The sequence below is a fragment of the Sorex fumeus genome, unplaced genomic scaffold (assembly GCF_029834395.1).
Source record: "Sorex fumeus unplaced genomic scaffold, SorFum_2.1 ptg000015l, whole genome shotgun sequence".
NCBI lineage: Eukaryota > Metazoa > Chordata > Mammalia > Eulipotyphla > Soricidae > Sorex > Sorex fumeus.
This window is the reverse complement of record NW_026606072.1, coordinates 18964704-18976872: the sequence shown is the minus strand read 5'-3', so window position 1 is coordinate 18976872 and position 12169 is coordinate 18964704.

The window sequence follows — 12169 nt, the reverse complement described above, 5'->3', positions numbered from 1 at the left end:
TTCAAGTGGAACACGCTATGCTTTGCCCCTGAAGCTGATTGTATAGACCTTTTCCCAGCTGCTTTAGCCTGTGTCTGTGTGTGTGTAAAAGTCCCTTGCTAGGTCTTTCCTGAAAACTGATTTCTGGTGGTTTTCTCATCCAGAGCCTTTTTTTCCCTGAATTGTCTATTGCCAGAGTCCAGCCTTCTGTTTAGGTTTAGAGTAGATCCCTCTTAAACTGGCAATTCTGGCTGGTCTTAAGTCTTCAATGGGTTATTTAAGTCTTGAGCATAGACCAGGACAGAACAGTATAACTCCTTTTCAGATCACATCTTGATTTATGATTTTCTGAAATTTATAGACAAGCCTCCCCCAACTCCCTCCCTCAACCCCACTCCTACAACCCACTGCTGACTTTACAGAGAGGGAGAGCGGGAGAATGAGAGAGATGAGATAGAGAGAAAGAGAGAGAGAGAGAGAGAGAGAGAGAAAGAGTTGTGACCTATTATTTTTGTTTGTCTCAATGGTGCCCAGCAAGAGTAATATAAGGTTGACTGTCTAGACTCTAGTAATAAGTACAGTGAAAGGCTCAACAATACTGCAGGAAACAGTCTGGGGCATTTGGATTAAAAGGAAATGAGTCTTCCCTTCAAAGGCCATTGTTCAACATCAACACCTGCTATTCATATTTATATGCAAGAATCTGAGTCTATGGGGGCCATAGAAACAGGAAATGCCTTACACTGTTTCCCAAAGGCAGGTGAGAAATTAAAAGTTTAATGCCAGGGTTTATTAAAGGAAGTTCTTGTACAACTTGACAAGAAAATTGTACCACAGAAAGTCAGCCTCCTTTCATGGTCATTTTCATTTAAACTCGGAACTATCTAGATTATGAAATTCTCTTTCTCTCTGTACCCGGGTCGGTGCAATCAATATGGTGGTGGACTGAAGAGATAATAAAGCAGATCAAGTGGTTGCCTAAGATGTAGCTGACCTGGATTCAATCCCCAAAACCCCACATGGTCCCCGAAGCTCAGCCAGGAGTAATCCCTAAGCACAGCCAGGGCTGGCAACAAAATTAGCACACATTTTGAAAAATCAACAGTGGTGGTACAATGGCTACCATCCATATACTTAAGTAAGTATGTGTTGATTTGAAAGGACCCTTTGAAAATATACTTGGATACACTGTGGGTGAGAGGGGCAGTTCCTTTGTTCTTCTAGGCTGTCAAATAATTAAATTAACATTAAATATATTGAAAAGAGAAAAATAAAGATAAATGTGAATTAATCCAGCTTTTTTATTACAAACTTCTCTATCGGAAATAATCCTAGCTCTGATCGCCTGATCGCCTTCCTGGGACAATGGCAATGAGCAATTCCTCTGTCTTCATCCACATGCTGTTGATCTCCATGGTATTGAAGCTCCATGTGTCACTGCAGCCCCCAGTAAGGCATGTGAAGGCCAGTAGCCTTGTGCAGTTTCTGGATCCAAGTGCCAAATTTCTGTCAATGAACAAGGGAGTTTCTGGCTTAGATGGATGCTTTCAACTCCCACACACAAGTGCTTAAAAGCCCTGAGTGGGCTTCCTTCAGGGAGCCAGCAAGAACACTGTCCTGTGCTGCCCCCTTCGTGCTCAGGCATAAGCCTTTTCCCTCAGTAAACTTTGGGAAGAAGAGTTCTAGACTCTCAAATATTTGTTTCTCCAGAGCCCCAGAACCTGGGTGTCTGTGTTACAGGTAGTTAACTGTGTGAAATGGGAAAAAACAGTGGTAGCCTTAAGAGGGGTGCGGGGAGAGGGGAAACTGGATAGATAGTACAGTGGGTAGGGAGCTTCCCTCATAGGCAGCTGATCTGGGTTTAACCATTGCAACCCAATATGGTCCTCTGAGCCCCTCAAGGAATGAGCCCTGAGCATAAGGCCAGAAATAACCGTGAGCACTGCCAGTTGTGGGCTCCCTCTCCCCCCACAAAAAACTCTGTCAGATCTCTTTTAAAAGGGGTGGGGTGTCTAACACTTTGCTCTCTACCCACCCTGGTCACTTTGGGAAGTGGTTGGATGGGTCAGGACTGAACTGATAAAGTTTGCCGCAGACATGTGGACACAGGCATCCCACAATCTCCACTTAGCAGTTGTCAGATTGAACCTGACTTCTACTTGATCTGTGTAGCATGAAAATTCATCCTCACCACCCAATTTCTCAAGGAATAGTGAAAATCAATCTGGAGGAAGAAACTGCTCTTTGTAGGAAAAGGAAATTTTTGCCCAGGTCCTTCACAGACCCATTACTTTCCCTTCCAGAAAAGAACTTCAGGAGGAGACCAATAGTGAAGTGAAACAATTTTACTTAGAAACTATGAGGAAGAAAAAAGAAACACATTCAAGAGATAATGCAAGCTTTTACAGAGCAGAGGGAGTCAAGAGTATCTCATAAAGTAGAGGAAAGGAATTACATATCCAAGTTGAGATGCAGGTGACGTCAAGAATAGGAAAGTGCACCGTTTTCTTTTGCAAAGTTCATTTCAGAGGTTTTATCCCAAAATACATATGTAGATATGAGTTTGTCAATAGAAAGAGCTTTAAACTTTCAGTGTTCTACCTTTTTGTTCTTAACAAAATCTTTTGTTCATGCTAGAGCTTATGCTCTTCAAGGGGCTGTGGGGCAGAGTTGTCCGGTCTTCTCTAAGCCAGCACTGGCACCAGTTAGAGTATTATCAGCCTCAGCTCCTGTGTCCACAAAGTCGTCCAACCTTCATGCTTTTTGAATACTTTAGGGCTAGTGGCAGAGTAACATATTATTATTATTAATATTATTATTATTGGACTGGAGTGATAGCACAGTAGATAGGGCATTTGCCTTTCACGCAGTCAACCCGGGTTTGATTCTTCTGTCCCTCTCAAAGAGCCCAGCAAGCTACCAAGAGTATCCCGCCGGCACAGCAGAGCCTGGCAAGCTCCCCGTGGCATATTTGATATGCCAAAAACAGTAACAAGTCTCACAGTGGAGATGTTACTGGTGCCCGCTCGAGCAAATCGATGAACAACAGGACAGTGCTACAGTGCTACAGTAATGCTATTATATTATTATTATTATTATTATTAAATCGCCATGAGCTACACAGTTACAAGACTGTTAATTATTGCAAAGGCAGAACTGCAGACCAATGGAACAGCGTTGAATATTCTTAAACATACCCTCAAATATATTATCATCTAATCTTTGATAAGGTAACAAGAAATGTGACGTGGAGCAAGGAAAGCCTCTTTAACAAATGGTGCTGGCAAAACTGGAAGCTACGTGCAAAAAATGGGCTCAGAACTCTGCCTAACACCAGGTACAAAAGTCAGATCAAAATGGATTAAAGACCTCAACATCAGACCAGAATCCATCAGGTACATTGAAGACAAGGTTGGCAAAACCCTCCATGACATTGAAGCTAAAGGTGTCTTTAAAGGTGACACACCATTGGCCAAGCAAGTGGAAACAGAGATAAACAAAAGGGACTATCTTAAACTAAGAACCTTCTACACCTCAAAATATACAATAACCAGAATACAAAGACAATCACAGAGTGGAAAAGGATATTCAGCCGATACCCATCTGATAAGGGATTGATATCAAAGATATACAAGGTACTCGTTGAACTCTACAAGAAGAAAACATCCAACCCCATAAAAAAAAAAAAACGGGACGATGAAATGAACAGAAACTTTGTCAAAGAAGAAATCTGAATCGCCAAAAGGCACATGAAAAAAATATGCTCTCATCATTAATCATCAGGGAGATGCAGATCAAAACCACAATAACATAGCATCTCACACCACAGAGACTGTCCCACATCCAAAAGAACAAAAGCAACCAGTGTTGGCATGGGTGTGGGGAGAAAGGGACTCTACTTCACTGCTGGTGGGAATGCAGACTGGTTCAATCTCCGGCCCCCGCCCACCCAGAAGACTGGCTGTCACGCCCAAAATTCACCTCTAAGCGCCATCTTAGCACACCAATAGCCCTGGCCCAGAGACTCGAATTTAATCCCCAAAAGGAATAGTGCCATACAGAGATGTCTCTGGAAGCTAACAATTTACAATCTAGAAATTTATGTTTACAATCATGGCTGCATGAGCTCTCATGGTATTCAAAATAAACAATGGAAAATAAATTATCTAGCATCTGCCCCTGGCAGGTAGGCTTGTAGGTGGTGGGAAAATTCATGCAAAACATAATGCCCACAATTAGAGAGAGAGTATTGGGAAAATTGTCTGCCATAGTGGCAGGGTGAGGAGTGGGATGTGGGGCAAGGGGGTGGATACCTGGGGCATCAGTGGTGGAAGATGTGTACTAGTGAAGGGATGAGTATTCCATCATTGTATGCTGAATCTCAAACATGAAAGCTTTGTAACTCTATCTCACGGTGATACAATAAAATAAAAAAGTAATGTGGAGTTCATGCCCAATTCAATCGGCTTAGTCAATGGCTGAACAAATAGCAGTGCTCCTACATTAAAAAAAAAAAAGAATCAATACTATGTGATTCCATTTATCAGAATGTTGTAATAAGACAAAAGGAATCCCTGCAAAAGAGGTCAGAATAATGGAGAGGTTTTACCTGGAGTAGATTCAAGAAAATCTCTTAGGTCACATTAATATTAATATTTTAATCTAAACAGTGGTTACACAGTTATCTATTCAAAAATTTAAGACTCATCAAACTATATGTTAAGAGTTATGTGCTTTACAATACATGATTTTACTAAATTGTTTTCAATGCAAAATTTAAAAATTCGTTTTAACAAAGGTTTCTGTTTCATGCACTACCTTTAAGTTCATTTTTTAAATTTAAGTCATATTCTAGATTTACTACCCAAAATAATAGCAGGTAAGACACATATTGCTACTTTCTTAAATCAGAATCTCTTGAATCTCTTGAATCTCAATTACATCAGTATTGAGAGTAATGGTCTTTGGTGATTGGTGACACGAGGCTGTAAGACAGAAATACCTGATCAGAACAGTGGGAGACACTGAAAATGCTCTACATCCTAGCATTAAGTGAAATTATAATTAATATTTTTAAGTGGATGTTACTTTTTTTAAATAGCAATTTTTTTTTATTTTTATTAGTGACACACCCTAAGGTACAGTTGTAGACTTACAAGTTTTTGTGCTTGGGTTTCAGTTATACAATGATCAAAAACCCATCCTACCACCAGTGCTCATTCTCCACCACCAATGATCCCAGTATCTTTCCCATCCTCTATACCATCCCGACTCTGTGACAGGGCATTCCCTTTTGTTCTCTCTCTCCTTTTGGGTGCTGATGTTTGCAAAAGTGGCAATAATGTTTGGTATATACTCTATTTTCAGCATGCAACTCCCTTCCTGGGAGAATCCTCCCAACACCCTTTATTTGGTGTTCCCTTCACTATCTGAGCTGCCTTTTGCCCTACCATGTGCGGCTGGCCTTCAAGCCATGGAGTGAACCTCCTGGTACTTATCTTGACTATTCTTGGATGTTAGTTTCCTATTTTGTTACTTTCTATTCCCCAGATAAAGGCAATCTTTCTATTTCTGTCCCAATCTTTCTGACTTATTTGACTTAGCATGATACAAGTGCAGTACCACTTGTATGTAAATTTTATGACTTCATCTTTTCTAACAGCTATTTAGTACTCGATTGTGTAGATTTACCAAAGTTTCTTTAACCAGTCATCTGTTCTCTGACACGCGGGTTTTTTTCCAGATTTTGGTATTGTGAACAGTGCAGCAGTGAACATAGAAGTGCAGGTGTCATTTCAACTATACTTTCTTGCCTCTCCGGGATATCTTCCCAGGAGTGGAATTGCTGGGTCAAATGGGAGCTCAATTTCTCATTTTTGGAGACTCGCCCATACTGTTTTCCAAAAGGGCTGAACCAGTCGGCATTCTCACCAGCAGTGAAGGGGGGTCCTTTCTCGCCACATCCGCACCAACACCGGTTGCTTTTGTTCTTTTGGATGTGGGCCAGTCTCTGTGGTGTGAGATGATATCTCATTGTGGTTTTGATCTGCATCTCCCTGATGAGTAATGATGTAGAGCATTTTCTCATGTGCCTTTTAACCATTCGGATTTCTTCTTTGAGAAAGTTTCTGTTCATTTCATCACCCCATTTTTTTATGGGGTTTGATGTTTTCTTCTTGTGGAGTTCATCAGTGCTTTGTGTATCCTTGATATCAACCCTTATCAGATGGGTATTGGGTGAATATCCTTTCCCATTCTGTAGATTGTCTTTGCATTCTGTCACTGTATCTTTTGGGGTGCAGAAGCTTCTTAATTTAAGATAGTCCCATTTGTTTATCTCTGTTTCCACTTGGTTGGTCAGTGGAGTGTCATCTTTGAAGATGACATTAGCCTCAATATCGTGGAGGGTTTTGCAGACCTTGTCTTCAATGTACCTTATGGATTCTGGCCTGATGTTGAAATCTTTAATCCATTTCAATCTGACTTTTGTGCATGGTGTTAGGTCAAGGTCTAAGCCCATTTTTTTTGCATGTGGTTGTCCAGTTATGCCAGCACCATTTGTTAAAGAGGCTTTCCTTGCTCCACTTCACATTTATTGCTCCCTTATAAAAGATTAGATGGTAATATATTTGGGGTTGTGTGTAAGGATATTCCACCCTGATTTATTGGTCTGCTAAACTGCTTCATTCCAATACCATGATATTTCAATTATTACCACTTTGTAGTGGAGTTTGAGGTTGAGGTGGGTTATGCCTCCCCATGTCTTTTTCCCAAGAATTGCTTTAGCTAATCGTGGGCATTTGTTGTTCCATATGAATTTCAGGAGTGCCTGATCTCTTTCTTTGAAGAATTTCATGGGTATTCTTATAGGGATTGCATTGAATCTGTATAATGCTTTGGAGAGTATTGCCATTTTGACAATGTTAATTCTTCCTATCCACGAGCAGGGGATATGTTTCCATTTCATCGTGTCCTCTTTTATTTCCTGGAGTAGCTTTTTGTAGTTTTCATTGTAGAGGTCCTTAACCTCTTTAGTTAGGCTGATTCTGAGGTATTTGATTTTCTAGGGCACAATTGTGAACAAGATTGTTTTTGTCATGTCACATTCCTCTCTCTCATTATTTGCATATAGGAAGGCCATGGACTTGTGGGCATTAATTTTATAGCCTGCAACTTTACTGTACAAGTCTACTGTTTCTAGGAGTTTCTTGGTAGAGGATTCAGGATTCTCTAGATATAGTATCATATCATCTGTGAATAGTGAGAGCTTTATTTCTTCCTTTCCTATCTGGATGCCTTTAATGACTTTTTCTTGCCTAATCGCTATTGCAAGTACTTCCAGTACTGTGCTACACAGAAGTGGTGATAGTGGGCATCCTTGTCTTGTCCCTGATCTTAGAGAGAAGGCCCTTAGTTTTTTCCCATTGAGGATAATGCTTGCCATGGGTTTGTCGTAGATGGCTTTCGCTATCTTGAGGAAAGTTCCTTCAAAACCCATTTTGGTGAGAGTTTTCATCAAAAACGTGTGGTGGATCTTGTCAAAAACTTTCTCTGTGTCTATTGATATGATCATATGGTTTTTATCTTTACTTTTGTTGATATGATGGATTATGTTGATTGATTTCTGAATGTTAAACCATCCTTGCATCCCCAGGATGAATCCCACTTGGTGATAGTGTATGATCTTTTTGATGAGTTGTTGGATTCTATTTGCTATGATTTTGTTGAGGATCATTGCATCCGTGTTCATCAGTGATATTGGCCTATAGTTTTCTTTTTTGGTGGTGTCTTTGTTTGTTTTTGCTATTAGGGAGATATGTGCCTCATAGAAGCTGTTTGGGAGAGTTCCTGTTTTTACAATTTCCTGGAAAAGCTTGTGGAGAAGTGTCAAAAGGTCTTCTTTAAATGTTTGAAAGAATTCACTTGTCAATCCGTCTGGGCCTGGGCTTTTGTTTTGGGGAAGACTTTTGATTACAGTTTCAATTTCCTTGATATGAATGGGTCTATTCAGGTTTTCCTAGTCTTCTTGGTTCAATCTTGGTTATTATAGGAATCCAGAAATTTATCCATTTCTTCTACGTTCTCTTGTTCCGTGGCATACAGACTCCCAAAGTAGTCTCTGATGAGCTTTTGAATTGCATTGGTTTCTGTTGTCATGTTCCCTTTTTCATTTCTGATTCGGTTTATTACGGTTCTCTCTCTCTTTCTTTGTGAGTCTTGCTAGTGGTTTATCAATCTTGTTTATTTTCTCAAAGAACCAGCTCTTGGTTTCATTGACCCTTCAGATTGTTTTTTTTTTTGGGGGGGGGGTTCCACATCGTTAATTTTTGCTTTTAGTTTTATTATTTCTTTCCTTCGGCCAAATGTGGGTTCCTTTTGTTGGTCTTTTTATAAGATCTTGAATTGTGAGGTCAGATTATTTATGTAGGCCCTTTCTTCCTTTGTTAGGAAGGCTTGCAATGCTATAAATTTTCCTCTTAACATGGCTTTAGCTGCATCCCATATGTTCTGGTAGCTCGTGTCTTCATTCTCATTTGTTTCCAGGTATCTTTTGATTTTGTCCTTGACTTCCATCCTGACCCACTCGTTGTTCAACATTGAGCTGTTTAATTTCCAGGTGTTTGATTTGTTTCTCAGTGTATTTGTGTGATTCGCTTCTATCTTCAGCGCATCGTGGTCTGAAAAGATTGTTGATACCACTTCTATCTTCCTGATTCTATTGAGGTATGGTTTGTGGCCTAGCATTGGGCTATTTTGAAAAATGTTTCATAAGCACTGGAGAAGAATGTATATTTTCTTTCTTTTTGAGGTGTAAAGCCCTGTATAGGTCTATAAGCCCTCTCTCTTCTATTTCTTCCTTCAAAACCAATGTTTCCTTGCTGAGTTATGTTCTTGTTGATCTTTCCAGAAGTGATAAGGTGATGTTGAAGTCTCTGACTACTATTGTGTTGCTAGCAACGTCCTCCTTAAAATCTGTTAACAGTTGTTTTAAGTATTTAGCTGGTCCCTCAGTAGGTGCATATACATTTAAGAATGTGATTTCTTCCTGTTGTATGTATCTCTTGATAAATAGAAAATGGCCTTCGCTGCCCCTTCTAATCTTTTTCAACCTAGAATTTATGTTGTCGGATACTAGTATGGCCACCCCAGCTTTTTTGAGGGACCTGTTTTCTTGCAGGATTGTTTTCCATCCTTTAACTTTGAGATGTGTTTGCTCTGACTGTTGAGATGAGTTTCTTGTAGTCAGCAGAATGTTGGGTTCTGTCTCTGAATCCATTTTGCCACTCTGTGTCTCTTAATTGGTGAATTTAGACCATTGATGTTGAGAGAGATTATTGTTATGGGGTTTTGTGTAATCTTTTGTAAGAGTTTGTTGTACTTTTAGGGTTTGTCTTGTCTTATAGTAGGCCCTTTTGCCCTTCTTTTAGGTTTTATTTTGAGTCTCTAAAGTTCCTGAGCTGCCGTTTATCCAGAAAATAGTGTACCATTCCTTTGAGTTTGAGTGAGAGTTTAGCCAGATAGAGTGTTCTAGGTGAAGCATTCATTTCAATGACTTTTTTCACTATATCCCACCATTGCCTTCAGGCTTGGAGGGTTTCTTCTGATAGGTCTGCTGTGAATGTAAGGGGTGCTCCTTTGTATGTGATTTCCTTCTTTGACCTTGCTGCTTCAGTATTGTGTCTCTATCTGCAGCATCCATCATTCTAACTATGATATGTCTTGGGGTGTTTTTGTTAGGGTCTCTTTTAGCTGGAACCCTCCGGGCTCCTTGAATCTGAATGGCTGTATTGTCCAGTTCTGGGAATTTTTCAGCAATGATTTGGGGTTTTTTTTGAATTTTTTTTATTTTTTTATATTAAAAAAATTTTAATAGTGAGACATCATGAGGTACAGTTGCAGACTTACACATTTTTGTGCTTGGGTTTCAATTATACAATGATCAAATACCTATCACTCCAAGTTTTTGAATATTTTAGTAAGTTTTTAATGTCATTGTAATTGAGAGAGAGAATAATAATCCAAGGTTGAAATTCATCAAAAAGCAGCTATCAATCCAAGTTAATAGAAGAAATATTTCAAAATACTCAAGTCTCAGCTGCAAAATAGATGCACCTGGTAGGGTCATAGGAATTTAATATTTAAGCTGGAAACAGATGTTTTTACACTATCTCTATCATCCATATGATGCGACTGGGTTACCCATATCTGTGCAAGATAACCTACACATTAACACTAAACTTTAGGAATGAATTTCTCTAAGTAAGCTGGATTGTGAATTCACTGAAAGGCGGGTTTCTCTTTTAAATAGAAATACACTTTTTTTATTTATTTATTTTTATTAGTGAAACACCATGAGGTACACTTATAGACTTATAAATTTTTGTGCTTGGGTTTCAGTTATACAATGATCAAGTACCCATCCCTCCACCAGTGCCCATCCTCCACCACCACGGGTCCCAGCATCCCTCCCTCCCCCCATCCCCCCATCCCACCCTGCCTCTGTGGCAGGGCATTCCCCCTTGTTCTCTCTCTCTTCTTTTGGGTCCTGTGTTTTGCAAGAGAGGCATTGAGTGGCAGTCATGTTTGGTCTATAGACTACTTTCAGCATGCTTCTCCCACCCTGGGAGGATCCTCACAACACCCTTTATTTGGTGCTCTCTTCTCTATCTGAGCTTCCTTTTCCCCTAGCACGTGTGGCTGGCCTCCAAGTCACGGAGCAAAATTCCTGGTACTAATCTCAGCCATTCCTGGGTGTTAGACTCCCATTTTGTTGCTTTATGTTCCCCAGATGAATGCAATCTTTCTGTGTCTATCCCGCTCTTTCTGACTCAAGCAATGATTTGTTTAACTGTGGCTTTTTCATTGGGATTGTTTCCCTGACCTTCTGGTACTCGAATGATTCTAATGTTGTTCCTCTTGGAATCATCTCCTAGGACTCTGTTGGCTTCGTGCAGCTGATCTTCCAGCTCACTGATTCTGTCTTCAGCTGGAGCCATTCTACTGTTGAGGGCACACACTGAGTTTTTCATTTCATCTGCTGAATCTTTTATTCATGCACTTGTGTGCATAGCTTTTCAATTGCTGCTCTCATTTCTTCCTGTAATTTCTCGATTGTCCAATCCATTGTTTCTTTCATGTCCTCCTTTAATTTATTGGATAACTGTGTCACTGTTTCTTTGAGTTCATTGAACATCTTCATTACTTCATATCTGAATTCTTTATCAGAGAGGTCCCTTAGGTGAGTAACACCTAATGATGCTTCTGGACTCTTTTCATCGTCCTCTCCTCGTGATGGAGATTTGCTCTGTTTCTTTGTGTTGTTGTGGTGGTATTGAGACTGAGAGTTACACGAGATTGCTGGATATGAGTAAATTACCCACAATCCAAAATTAGGCCATGCCCACTTCTGAAGATGCCACACCCACTTTTGAAGAGGCCATGCCCCCTACGGGTACCTGATTTTGGGGGAGGAGGGGTACAACCTAAGGGATGGAGAGATCAAGCGCTGCATTGGAGGTGAACAGGAAGAGGCTCAGGGATGGTGGGCATCCCAGGGTCCTAGAGGATGCCTGGGATGCTTACGCAGCGAGAGCGAAGTCCCAGGTTTGAATAAAGACTGACCTGAGGGATGGAGACATCAGGTGCAGCATTTGAGATGAACAGGAAGAGACTCAGGGATGGTGGGTGGCCCAGGGTGGATGTTACTTTAATGTGTTGATTTCACACTAAGAACAGGGAAGACTATCAACAAAAAACTAGCCAATGCTGAGCCTAGAGAGATAATACAGAGGGTAGGGTGCTTGTCTTACCACACAGCTGACCCTGATTCAATCCCCTGCATCCACGTGGTCCCTTGAGTCTCACCAGGAGCGATTCCTAAGTGCAGAGCTAGACGTAACCTCTGAGTAACAGGAAGGAAGGAAGGAAGGAAGGAAGGAAGGAAGGAAGGAAGGAAGGAAGGAAGGGAGGGAGGGAGGGAGGGAGGGAGGGAGGGAGGAAGGGAGGGAGGGAGGGAGATAAAAGTATGAGACTAGAGATTTTGAGAGAAAAGTCAAGGGACAAAAAAATTTGAAGTCTTTGTTATAAATACTATTTGACTATAGAAGTGAAGATTTATCTCTAATGAAGAAGAAAGATCTAAAGAATGAAGGAGGGGGAGGACGAAAAACATAGAAAGAAGAAAAGTCAG